Below are 13,452 nucleotides of genomic sequence, written 5' to 3'. Positions count from 1 at the left end.
TTTCTTAGAAATTATTCCAGTATACTTGGAAGTCATTTGCCTTCCTGGAAGATACAGTTGACTTGCAATGTTCCTCCTTAACCTGCAGGTATAAAATGCATTAATGTTTTAATGTTGATATAAGACAGATGTTTCTGCATAATGGTCTAGTCATATAACAGCATGTGAAGCATTAAGCAAAATTACCAGCACAGGAGGGCACTGCACTCTCTTATTGTCCTAGTTTGCAGAGAAAGGAAAATGAATAAGAAAGGCATCCTTAAAGTTTCTGAGGAAAAAGCCTACTTTACTGTCTCTTATCCACCTAGGAATGTTAGTGTATTTTCTTATCTAAACCATCGTTCCATGAGGAAAGTGCCATCAGCTCTGTTTAAAAAACAACCCCCCCCCCCCAAAAAAAAAAATACGTTAGGACCTGAAAGGGGAAAAATTCTTGTTTTCGAAAATCCTCGCCTTGCTCAACTCCATAACAAAACTCTATTTCACTTCTGTGGGTAAGACTTCACCTGCATCCAGCATACAAAGCTGTCTCTATTGTAAAATTATTAAAGTGAAAGATGGTATGAGGAAGAGAGAGGATATTCCTCATTCATGTCATTGTAAAGAGCCTGAAATCTCTTTTTTTCTTTTTTTTTTTTGCATTGCTTTTAAGCAAAAACACATGTTCTTGAGTATCATATATGCATCAGATTCAGTAGAAGAGAATCTCCCATAGCTGTTACCATGGGACTTAAAATAAATAGTTATACCTGACTGCCTCCAGCAGAGGGCACAAACACCTGCCCGATGATCATGATGCTGTGTTTGGCGTCTTTGATTTAAGCCACATAAGGAATCAAGAAGTAGAAATTACAGTCACAGACACAGGGGATAGCTTATAGCTTTTCAGAAAATTTATAGTTTTTATACTTTGTTCTAGTAAACTAATGAAGCTACAACATGATAGTTGAACTTGTTGTGTAAAGGCAGCTTTGTTGTAATACTTTTGTGACTGGGCCAGCAATTTATGGATTTAGGTTCTAAACAGCAGCATGTGGCCCTGTATTTAGGGCTGACACCACATTGGTTAAGAACTGCCACACTCATCTGAGTTTACTAAAATACAGCCTTAGGGTTTCTATTAAAAATGTGCTGGGGAGTTCCACAGACAGCTTCTGCTTTTATTAATAGGCATTATTCATTTAATTCTGCTGGGCATCCACAGCTCCGACCTTCTAAAAGAATCACAAAAGAAAGTGTCTATCTCATTTGCATGGCAAACAGTCATAAATAACATGAAGTATTATTAAAAATGCATTAATTTTTTTGAAGCTAGAAAATTCTTAAGGTAGCCATTCTATAGTACATATTCGGAAAGACTTATCTAGCTTTATAATGCATTAGCAGAAATATCCTGAAATATCTGCAGTATAAGAATATTTAATGGCTCACAAACCTCTGCACTACGAACATCATTTGCAGTGGTGGATGATACCAATGTCTTTTATTCTCTGAGCACAGCTGAGTTTTGTCTGTGTGATCTAGCATGCAGCCTCCATATTTAGCATATTCTACATTTTCCTTCTCGCTGATGAGCGGGAGCTGTTGCATAGTGAAACACAGACCTATCCTAGTGCCTGTCTTAAAAATAAATAAATAAATAAATAAAATACTGCAGTGGAGCCCAAGCAAAGTGAACTGCGGCACATTCTCATCTCTCTGGAGAGGGGAAATTGCATGCAGAAGCACACATGATCTCTGCTGCAAGAGCAATATTTGATGAAAATAAGAAATGACAGTTCATAAACAATTTATAACAGTCAAATACAGCAGTGCCAGACATGCTCTGCACTTTCATTTTCTATTGTTTGTCTTAAAAGCATCTTGCTTTCTTTTTAACAACAATCTTAATACTCTTCGTAGAATCTTCCAGCTAATTAAAAAACCCATAGTGTTTTTCAGAAGACGAATTTCTGAGATGGAGCATAATATGCCATTTTCATTTTCAAAGTAGTAAGTATCTGCAGCATGCGCGTTCATAAATGGCCAGGGAATTACATGCCTTCTTTCAATACTGCTGTATAAAACTGTCATGCTTGCAGATACCATAGCAACCCCTGTCATGTGGTGCTTCTTGATTACCGAAATATACAGTAGCTTTTAGCCCATGTTGTGCAGAAGTACTTGCATTAATATCTGTATATATGTATATCTCTGTAAAGCGTTCAGTAAATACTGCATCTGCATCCACTAAATATGGCAAACTGGACTATGCCAGTGATGCTAATCATGCCTGTGGTCTCAGGCAGGCAAAGAGCTAAAACGTTTTCTCCACTGATAAGCATTGTGAATCCCTGTAACCTTTCTCTTGTTTATAACTTCTTGATGGCTGTCAAATGTGACGTTTAAATGTTCACACAGCATTGCTGCAAATTCTGATATATTTTATGTGTTAGAATGGACGCAACTGCTCATGCTCTACCTCTGTAGGACTGGAAATTGTTGTGAGTTACATGGTAACAGATAGGTGGGGAGATAAATGCAGAGACCTGAGAACATCCGTCTGGAACTATGTGAAGCCAAGAAATATAATTTTGGAAGTGACGTTCGGAAGCATTGTGAACTCTATTCAGATCACCAGCTTTACTGCTTTTACTTTTAGGGGAGTTTTTTGTTTGTTGTGTTTTAAGTCTGACATGTTGGAACATCTTTTAGAATTTAATTTTCTATGAAAAGAAAAAGAACAAGAAAATAAGGATGTTTATGTCCAAAGGATAGTAACCAACAGCAGATGTGTAGAAGACATAACAAAATGTTAACATGACTTTTCTACTTGGGTTTTGTGATTAAAACCCTTAGTTCACATTTGAATTTTACTCTGTATGCCCTTGAAAGTACAATATTGAGAAGGGCATTGATTTTTTTTCAAGTTGGCTTTGCCAAATGTAAAGAATGGTAAAATATGCCATTACTGCCTGTATTTGATGCAAGACATATAAAAGGGGTTACAGGTTTTGCATTATTATTTCACTAAAGATGCATGAGATTTATAATCTCAAAGTAAATTATGTGGGAGACTGTTTCAGAAATGAATTAAAGAGATTCTCATTAGATCTGTATCCAACAGCCAAATCTCTGAAATGGTATTTATATATAAAAACAAGTGTAATAATGATAATATACTGTTGTATACCCAGAGGTTCAAGCCACTGAAAGGAAACCATGCATGTGAAAGAATGGACAGGAAGGATTGCGGAGTCCAATAATAGATACAAATGCCCCTCTAATTCCAAAAGATAATGTAAAAATGCTTTTGTGGCATTTTTTTCTGCATCTAAATTTAAACATTGCTAGCATTTATTTGTTTAATATTATAAGTAGTGATTAATGTTTACAGTATGTTAAGACTTCACTTTTTCTGTTCATAGTTGGAATTGTTGGAAGCTGATGGTATATTGGAAAAGCCAGGCACTGGAAATGGCATAATTTTAGTGAAATAGTTATTCACACTAGTTAAGAGATTTTTTTTTACAGGAAAATAATGTAAATTTCTAATTGCTATGAAGTCCACAGGCAATTAGAAAAGGATAAATTAGTCTCTACCTGGACTACGAAGGTTAGATTGCCATTTTCTTGTGTTAAGGCTTCCTGTTCTTGAATCTAAAAATGTGAAATTCTGCAAGATTATAAATTGCTAAAATCTATAGGTTCGCTATATAAAAAATAGTATCTCTAGTAGCTTGTTTTCAATGTAATGTCTTGATTTATTGTCAGTTCTCTGACAATATAAAAGAGGAAATAAAAGTAATTACTTATTTAAGCACGAGACCCATCTTTCCAAGGCAATATTTTAAAACTGCCTCTTACTGAAATAAATAGCTAATTAAAGGGTGCAGGAAACTGTCCTATGCTTTTTCTAATATCTAAAGTTGTTGTTGTTATTACTTGAACGATCAATGAATAGGACCTTTTTAAAACTAAGAACTGCTAGATAAGGTTTTTCAGTTTCTTTAGCCAGCAGCTCTCTTTTCAGAATCTTTACCAGTACCTTTTCAGGGGATAGAATTGTGTGCCACGTACTGGAAAGAGGTGTTTATTGCTTTTAGGTATTATTCTAATTTTGCTAATATTTGTTTTGCTAATATTTGTTTAAGATTAAAGTATGTCAGCTTGTCCTGGCAGTTGATTCTGACATCATGCTATCCATGATGATGCTCAAGTCTAAGAGGATTTCTGTATTGTCATCATGTTAGATCACAGGATGATGCAGACAGCCTGGTTCTATTGTCTTTACTAGTTTGCTGACTTTACCTTTTATCATTCACAGTGATCTCATATGTACTGGAAAAGTCTGAATGTTCAACAAAATTCCCCTGAAGCCTGGGAAGCCGGTTCTAAGGTTTGATTAGTTAAGGAGCTCAAAACCAGCAACTGTATTGAGATATTTTTGAGGACCTGTTTAGGGAGCTCAGAGAATCACTGTTCAGTTGTTTCCTATAGTGGACAGGGACAACCTGTGTTCATCAATGACAAATCTAAGGAAATAATATGTAAAACTTACTTTCTGCTTTAAAAAAAAAAGTAAAACTTCTTTTTTGCCTTATCTCAAATCAGTAGAATGTTTTAGAGGATGACCACGTGGTTAAAGCTCAGCAGAACTGGAGCTGCTTGGGCACAAGCGAATTTTAAGACTTCTGGTGAAGGTGAGGTGCATGTGTATAACCAAAGTGTAAAAGTTAAAGAGTCAGAATTCTCTACTCACTTTTATGGAAGTGCTTGATCTATAAAGCAAGGACAGCAGCTGTGCATAGGTGGTATGAGGCTAAGAAGACTGGTACAGCAAATATTTTAAAGTATGTTAACACCCACAAAATGAAAGTCCTTAGCTTACTGCTTAAGAAAGTAATCTGAAGTGTGTCATGCTCAATATAAATCTTCCCATTGACCTTTGCTCCAAGTTTCTATTCAAATATGTGATATGCATTGGATATGCATATATGGTTATGATCTCATACATATATATACATGTATATATGTGTGTGTGTGTTTACATACATACATATATATATACATATATATATATACACACAAACTGTCCCTTTGGTAGAACAGAATCAAATAAGATATAGCACTTTTTGTTCAAATGTTCAACCAGTATTTCTGGAGAAAGTGGGAACTGGTATACCATATCATGAAACATCTCAAATCTTCTACTTTAGAAGCCCAGATTCTTTGTTAGTTCCCAAGTTTTGGCATTAGGGTATCAAGTCCAGTGATAGGTTATATTAGAAGATCAACTGTAATTGAGCCAAACGATGGACTAAGTTACTTAAGTTCTCCATCTTCTGTAATTCTGATGCTACTCTCATTCAGAGGTTAAGAATTACTGAACTTTTAAGAAGTATTTTTAACAGTTCAAAAATTCAAGTAGTGCCAATTTGATACAAAGGGCTCAATACATTTACCTTTAATACCACACTTAAATGCCTATACCTATTCCTCTAGATACAGGCTTTTTTTTCCTTCTGACTTTAAGGCAGCTCTAGCAAATTATGATGCAGTCTCTTTGTCTTTTGCTTCTCCTTCCCGCTCCTTCCCCAGTCAGGAAGAGAGAAGAGTATGCCTTTCAAGCAGGAAGACCAGTAACCAATTTATTGCAGCAGATGGTTCAAACAGTGGAGCTGAAGAGTAATTGGATCAGCTGTAGCAGTTATATTTCTCATGTGACAGCACCAGCAAATGGTGGTAGGTAAACTCATTAACAAATAGGCTTTACCCGCAATTAGAATAAATGTTAAAGAATGAATGAAGAAAAAATATTAGAGACATGTTGAAGTATTTTAGGATTAATAGATAACTGGTCATAAGGAATATTGTGTTCTACATAAAACTGTAGTTTTGTGTATAAATGTGGTCTTTGAAAAGCAGATGCACAGTACTCAGCCCTCTCCCAAGGGACAGAAGATACTCTAGAAGTGATTTAAAACAACTTTGAAACATGACAAAAATACTAGTCAAAAATGCCCTGTTTAACTGCAGGCAGAAACAGATAATAGTTTGTACTTATAGACTGATCACCAACTTACTGTCTGCTTGTACTGATCTTTCTTCATGTAAATAGGTCAGTTCTATGCTTTTAAAACATGTCCTATCTGATAGAAGTGATAAAGGCTTTTGGGAAGTATCTGGTTTATTCATAACCCTGTGAGAGTTTCTTTAGATTTGATTATATTTTGTTAACAGTTTCAGGAATGTAGTTAAACATGTCAGGACAATTTCAGTTACAAATTTCTCTAACACTTTAAAAGTTTTCTCATGGTGCCAAATGACTTCTCTGAGATATTGCTTATCCCTGCAACACTAAGTAAATTAAAAAAATTAAAAAGTAGAATCTGGCAGAGCAAGATCTGAGTTTCCAAAGTCTTTCTGAGCATAGCTGAGATGCTGGTCTGGAAAACCTTCCTTTGGAGATCCAACCAATTCCCATGGTAAGAAACCTTGAGGCAGCTTTAATGTCAAAGAACTACCAAATGTACTACTAAGCTAAATTGAGGCCTAACTGATTCCTTGGATGAGAGACTGACTGCTATGTTGCTCACTAATTCTTCTTGCCATTTACTAAAGATGCACTGGATAAGTATTGGCAGTTACAGAGCAGGTAGACATTCTGTCATTCTCATCTTTTTAGCGCAAGCACAAGGAGCACCTCATCTTAATCCTTTATTACACCTATCTGTTAAAACACAGCAGTTAACAAGTCGTTCTTCCACTCTGCACACTGTGGTGAAAGCCTTGAGTCCAAAACTGGCAAAGTCCGTTGGAGGGGGGGTTCCCCATCACAATTTTCTGCTTTTTACTGTTTACCAGGGTTTCAGGTGAGGGGGAGAAGGGAAGAGATGGAAAGAATGAGAAGAAGCACCTCCCTTCAGAAAGCGTACAAGGAGATGGACAGAGCAGAGATAGACACAAAGGACAAGAAATAAAAAGAAGTGGGGCAGTAACTTCTGGAACTAATGCAGGGTACATTAGCTGGATTGTTTTTTGACTAGTATTATAGAAATCACAGTTTAATTTAGCATTAAGAAAAAGTATGCAATAAAACCATGGGTCTGCTGAAAATAAGAAAAAATTTCAACTTTATTTCAGTGAGGGAATTCTTTAGGAGGGGTGTTGAACAATTGCACAACTCTTCTGTATTTATCAAACATGCAAACTCTGAGTTTCTGGATGCATCTGATTAGTTTCTGGATGTATTAAGGGATTACTGTAAATTCCTCCAAAATAATCTGGATCTATTACTGTCAATTATATTGGCACATACTATAATCATGATTAATTATTACTATCACAAATAGTGCAATGTATTTCTATTAACCTTTCACATCACTACCCCGTCCTTTGGTGCTCTTAGCTAGGAGAGGAGTTGTGTTGCCTCACTGATTTTATCAGTGCTCTCCCCTAATACTCTTAGAAAATTCAGAATTGCTCTGGCCTTTCAAAGCAGATTAAAAAGCATGGGGACATTTATACTCCAGTATAACTGAGGAATAATACTCCAGTATAACTGAGGAATAGTATTAGTGGCATGAATAGTCTGCTAGGAGATACTGTCAACTCAGTAGTTCTCTGACAATGCAGTTGCACCTGGAGCAAAACCAAAGATGTGGGTTTTCTGGGGTTTATGGGAATGTCCTTTCAAAGCAGTGTTGTTGATGAAAATTTGTGTTGGGCACTTTTACTGTTGAGAGTTTATCTAACAGACTTCTAAACAATGCTGCTACACAAGGAATGGAGTAAAGAGGATGTGGATTTCAAGCAAGTGAATTTTTCTTCCACTTTTCATGAAGAAAATGTCATTCCTTGTCTGTTATCAATGCAAAATTATGCTCATATTTTGTAAATCCATATCAAATTATGTCATTTTAAATGGAATGGTGATTGTATGATAACTGGCTTTACAAAAGTTAAGGCTGTCGGTTTATTCATACCATATTCATACTGAATCTGGAGATTCAAGACTAATGCATTAAATTTCAAGAGACGAAACTGGAATACTGGAAAATAATTTGATATGGCTTGCTCTCTTCCTTCTCAAAATTCCTGATAAAACTTTGGTGAGTAAAATCCGGAGCTGGTGACTCACTGTAATTTTTGTTTCAGTAGCACTTCTGACAGCTGATATCTCTGAAAGTGCCTCATCCTTACTAATTGTCAAGTAGAAGACCTAAATTAGGCCATAGTTTCACAAACATATCTGACTGCCATCAGCTGGCAATATATGAAAGAAGTCCTGCCCTTCCTTTTCCCCTAGGCTAGCATAACCATTTGTGTGGCCTTGCAGCAGACTAGATTGGAGAACCAAAATCTCAACGGGGGGGGGGGGGGGGGGGGGGGAATGTTATTTTTAACTTAGCTCATTCACCTATCCAATTCACTGCATGGCCATACAAATGCTTGTGGTAGGCAGAAGGGAAGTGGACAGGAGCAGGCAGGACTGGCAGTCATGCCCTCTTATACTAGTTCGATATTCATGAGACTATGGGTTTGGGTATCTCTTAGTGTGGTCCCTGATGCTAAAGCTTTGATGTTGTTTTGCTGCCCTGCCAGAAGAGAATGAAAAGTTAGAGGCAAAAAGAAAGCATTATGAGAATTAAAAATCAGTATTCAGAGTCTATGGTATCCTGAAGCAAAATGGAAATGGCAACCTAGAGCAAATCCAAAGTATTGTGTCTGCTCAAATTACCATGCTCTAAACCCTTTACATAGTCTTTTCTTAAAAAAAAAAAGAAAAATAAATTGTTAGCTAAAATTGGTCACTTTCCGATTTGGAAATATGGATGAAAATCCCCTTTGTATCTCCACTGAACTTCACTTGGTGTATTAAATTCATTTTCCTAAAATAGAAATATGTCTGGTATCAATGAAGATTGATAATAATCAAAACTGTCAAAATACAATCAGTTTGAAATTGGCTTAGGATTAATTTATTTTAAATAGGAGCTCATTTATTTAAAACAGAACTCAGCAACCAGTTAAATATAGTAGTAGAAACTCAGTGGTATCCGGAAGATGCTGCCTCTCAGAGAAACGAGGTGCTGCATCTTGCTGAGGCGTGCAGCAGCAGCAGCTCCTGCCGAGTCCACAGCTTGGCAGGAGCCAGAAGTTAGGTACCCCTGTGTAACCCACCTAGCCATCCACTCATGATCCTGTGAGTCCCAGGAGCGTGACTGCTGCATGCCACTCAAAATCTAGCCTCATACTGTCTTTGTCTCTAGGCAAATGTTTGCTGACTTGTAGTTTAAACATCAATTAATATTGTGTATTGTTATATTTTTCTGAAATATTTCTCTCTACCATAATTTGTAAGTTGTAAACTGATACTGAAAAACTTCGTTTAAAACAAACAAAATGAAACAGACATGAAGAAACTTAAGGAAAATCAGAAAAATCAACATCTTTCCTTCTGCAGACATAATATTTCAATTTCCTGTTTATTATTTAATTTTCCATTTTGTTAAGAAGGTGGTTGTTTAAAAAACACCATTATCTGGTACCATATTGCTATAAGTATGTCAGCAGAATAGATAGGTCCCCTTATAGCAACTCTTATGTTTCTCCTCTAGTTTAATCATGATAATTAAAACATACTCAGGAATAGCTCTTGCTTACAGAGCTTTATTTTCCATGCCTTCTGCTGCAGCTAGTTTTATAGCCTCAAATGCAAAATTTCTTCATTGTGTCTTTAAATCTTTAAATCACCTTACTTTCAGTAGAGGAATTATCTTCTTCAAAGTTTTGTCTAGCCAAAAAACTTCTTTCTTGTTCTTTTAGGCATCTTAGTAATGCCTATATTGTCACCTCCAGTGCAGGCTGCTGCATCTGTGGCTACAGATGTATCAGCCGGTTGTTTTGTCTACCTATAAGAGAAATGAAAGATGTGTAGCCTATCAGCTTCTGAGGGATGATTTTTAAACCCTGATCCTTTGTAGCCCTCTCAGGGCTTGCCCAGTCTTGCTGCAAATAATTGTGCAAGAGTGTGACTACAATGCAGTGCATAGATAATATGCAGTGCCACTTTAGATCTCGCCACTTTTGATGTCCTTCATTCCAGTTATTCCAGCACTGGTTTTGACAATAATATGCTTAGAGGCACGTAGAAGCAGAGAAGGCCAAGACACCCCACTTCCATTTTAAAGGGAGAAGCCTTTGCTGCAGTTCTACGCAGAAGGATTTTATCCGTTACTCAGTACTCAGCACTGCATACTTGTAGCATATGCAACTCTTTTCTGTCTGCCACGAGAAGGTAGTGGCAGCAGGCCTTGGCAGGGGGACAGTGACGTGGCAGCAAGTCCGGTGGGTGAAGGCCATGGCAGTGACCCAGAGAGGAAGGAGGAGAAACCATCATCATTGAAACTCGGCTGCAAAATATCTGGCAGCTACTGCTATAAACAGCAAAGGTGATACCTTGGGTATGTGGCAGTCGTATAAAATTCAGGATGTTGTAAGATATCATCCATTCAATGAATTTATTTTTCAATGGCAGGTTGACTTTCATCTTTTGGTTGCATCTTCCTGTATTATTTGTCCAGTAAAGATCTGTGAATTTTTATGTGGTCATAAAAAAAAAAAAGGTATGTTAGGTTTTCTTTCTGTGTTTTGGGGGTTCATAAGGAATGATTAGTGAAGAATGCATAGAACCAGGGGGATTAATATGATTCGCTCTTGAGGATTTGCATAATTTGGAAGTGCGTCGTGCCTAAGTATCTTTGCCACAGCCATGTCTTCCAGGGATCAGAACAGATTTTTTTTAAGAGTTTTTATTCAGTTAAAGATTTTTTTAAAAGCCTTTGAATTCCAGTAATCTTTTTATGAAGCAAAACTTCTCCATGATTTTTTACAAAGGAGACTGCATATGTTTATTGCTGTGGAGTTGATTTTTTTTAATTACTCCATTAATTGTTCTTCAGGATTTTGTAATCAAAATGAGGCATTTGTAATTTTTAGTCACTTTTTAATGTCTGCCATGGCAGATAATATTATTAAAACCTGTCCCATGAGGGTTTTTTTAGCATCTTTCCACCCCGCCTCTAATGGCTTTGTATGAATTTTAGCTGCATCAGTCTTCCAACCTGATTCATGCCATCAGGAGGCAGATTGTAGCTAAGCTGAATGCGAGGATCCCCAGATGGTAAATCTTTTAGTCAACGTGGCAGAGCTGTTGGTTTTGTGATGTCACCTAGAGATTTACCATGGACTAGAATAGCAACTAAACATATTGGAACATGCAAACTCATCTTCTATCAGTCCATGGGAACATTTGATTTCATATATGGGCTCCACGGGAATTTGCAGGGAGAGCACGGAAAAGGCTTTGGGGAGCCATCTGGTTTCTCCCCTTAACTGAAATGAAGCGATCTGTAAGCAGATCTATTTAGTGGCGACTTCCTTACAAGCTTGATGAGGAAACACAGATACAATCTTGCATTTGTGAGCGAGGCCCAAATTCTCCCTCCCTCAGAATCCCTATCAATCATTAAATTTGAGAAAATCAGCTTTTAGTAGAAATACACCACTTGATAAAGAACGTGCAAAAATATGCTTCCTGAATAAACATTGTTTCTGATATAAATATCTAAGCCATGCATCTGAAAATAATTGATGAAGCTAATTCATACATGTATCTCATCATTACATATGCCTCTTAAATTAAGAAGAGAATAAAAATATCTTTTCCTAGCTTTAAGGTATTTAATAAAAGCAGTGTACTCCCCTACAAATGAATAGAATCATCCTCCCTCATCTTTGGGCTCTCTGCCCAGATTCCGAGTATGGAAAAGAATTAGACTGAGGGCTTTAAAATTAGATCTCACCTGTCTCTCCACAAAAGCTAATAAAATGGGAAAAATACCTCATTTTCCATGCCAGGCTCAGAAAATATATCACAGCTTTTGGCAAAATTGGTGAGAGATTGCATTAACTGCAGCATGCTTGTCGAGTGGGGGGTTAAATTTCTGAGCCAGGCAGCCAGCATGCTCTGCAGCAGTTTGCAGGTGTTGTTAGGACAGCAGCCATTTGCGGTTCAAGCTCTCAGTAACCCAGTGATTCTGCTGACGCCTTTTAAGAGAATATTGAGAAACTCAGTAAGCTCCTGATTCCTTAGAGGTTTATGGGCATAAATGGACAAAATGAGGTCCAGACGCATGGAACAGCTAAAAACAGTCTTCCTCACAAAAGAGATTCAGGGAATTCTCTATGTTACTGTAACAAATAATAAAAAACTGCTAGTGCTACTGACTAGATTTTAGGAACAGAGAACAGTAGCGACTTTAGCTTTGGGGTTTTTTGTCGCAAATGCAAAACATTAACTGTTCTAATAATAAACTTCAAATAAAAAATATTGTTCACTGTGACAATATTTTCAGCAATAAGGGGGAGCACAACAAAAGCAGAACATTGCCTATAAATTAATTATTTCAGGATGAGTGGTAGAGATGTGCATATTAGTTGCATTCTGATGATTTTTCAGGGAAAAATTAAAGGACTGATTACAGGTACCATTAAATGATGTGCTAGTGCATGGTAGCGTCAGGAAGAGCCAAGGATGTTAGGAAAAAATTGCAGGCTAATGACCAAGGTAGTGGGTGAAGCCCTTCATTACTGTGGTGTTTGGTGCATGCTTATTAAGCCAGGTGAACTGGTCAGCATGTAAGCAAAGCGGACACAGTACTTTGAGCCTTTTTTAATGGATAATTAAAAACCAACGTGGCAAATCAACTGTATGCAAGTTCATTTTGGTTTGCCATATGGGGAGGCAGGCATGCGGGGTTCAGGGAGCCTAAGAGCCAAAGACTTCTGTGGTAGAAAAAAGAATGTATTTGCTAGAAGGGGCAGTTATGGAGGGCAGCAAGCAGTGCAACATCTTTTCCTAAAATTCAGGATGTCTAGGCAAGCCAAGTCTCTTAAACATTTGGTAACATGGTTGGACCTAAATGCATTGGTGCCTTTCTGTGCCTTAACCAAGGCCTCCTCTGAACGCAGAGCACCCAGAGCAGACATGCAGGAGTAGATCTGCAGGGGTTAGTTTCAGGCAGATTAAATTTGTTTACCACGCCTCAACATCAGCCCTGTGCCGCCTAACTCAATGCAAAAGTAGCTGGATGCCTTTACAGGTTGTTACTCTGCTACCCCCATTTTTTCCATTATCTGGATAATGAGAGAGTGTTTTGATTTTGGTGACCGTAATGGAGATGAGCCTGATTTGCTGCTGCCTTATTAATTACAAAGCAATTTATATGAAGCAGAACCTATTTTTCTTTGGAATGAGGTTAACACAGGGAAATCACTTCATATTAAATCTTTGTTTTTTCCTTTGCACAGCATGAAGAAGTTCTTCCTGTCACTCCTAACTCTGCCACAGCATTACTGGTAAGTACAGCACTGAATGAAGTTGTCTTTTGCCTTGTTCAGGATTTC

The 13,452-nt window shown here is 37.3% G+C and overlaps 1 long non-coding RNA gene across 1 annotated transcript in view; it reads right to left on the bottom strand.

Moving 5' to 3' along the window:
* Positions 1 to 13,452, bottom strand: part of LOC135328851 (uncharacterized) — a 61,909-nt gene that overhangs the window by 32,496 nt on the left and 15,961 nt on the right. The gene's annotated exons all lie outside the window — the stretch shown is intronic.

This window comes from Dromaius novaehollandiae, chromosome 7 (assembly GCF_036370855.1).
Source record: "Dromaius novaehollandiae isolate bDroNov1 chromosome 7, bDroNov1.hap1, whole genome shotgun sequence".
Lineage (NCBI taxonomy): Eukaryota > Metazoa > Chordata > Aves > Casuariiformes > Dromaiidae > Dromaius > Dromaius novaehollandiae.
The sequence above is the reverse complement of the archived record's forward strand: the minus strand, read 5'-3'. Positions and strand labels throughout refer to the sequence as shown.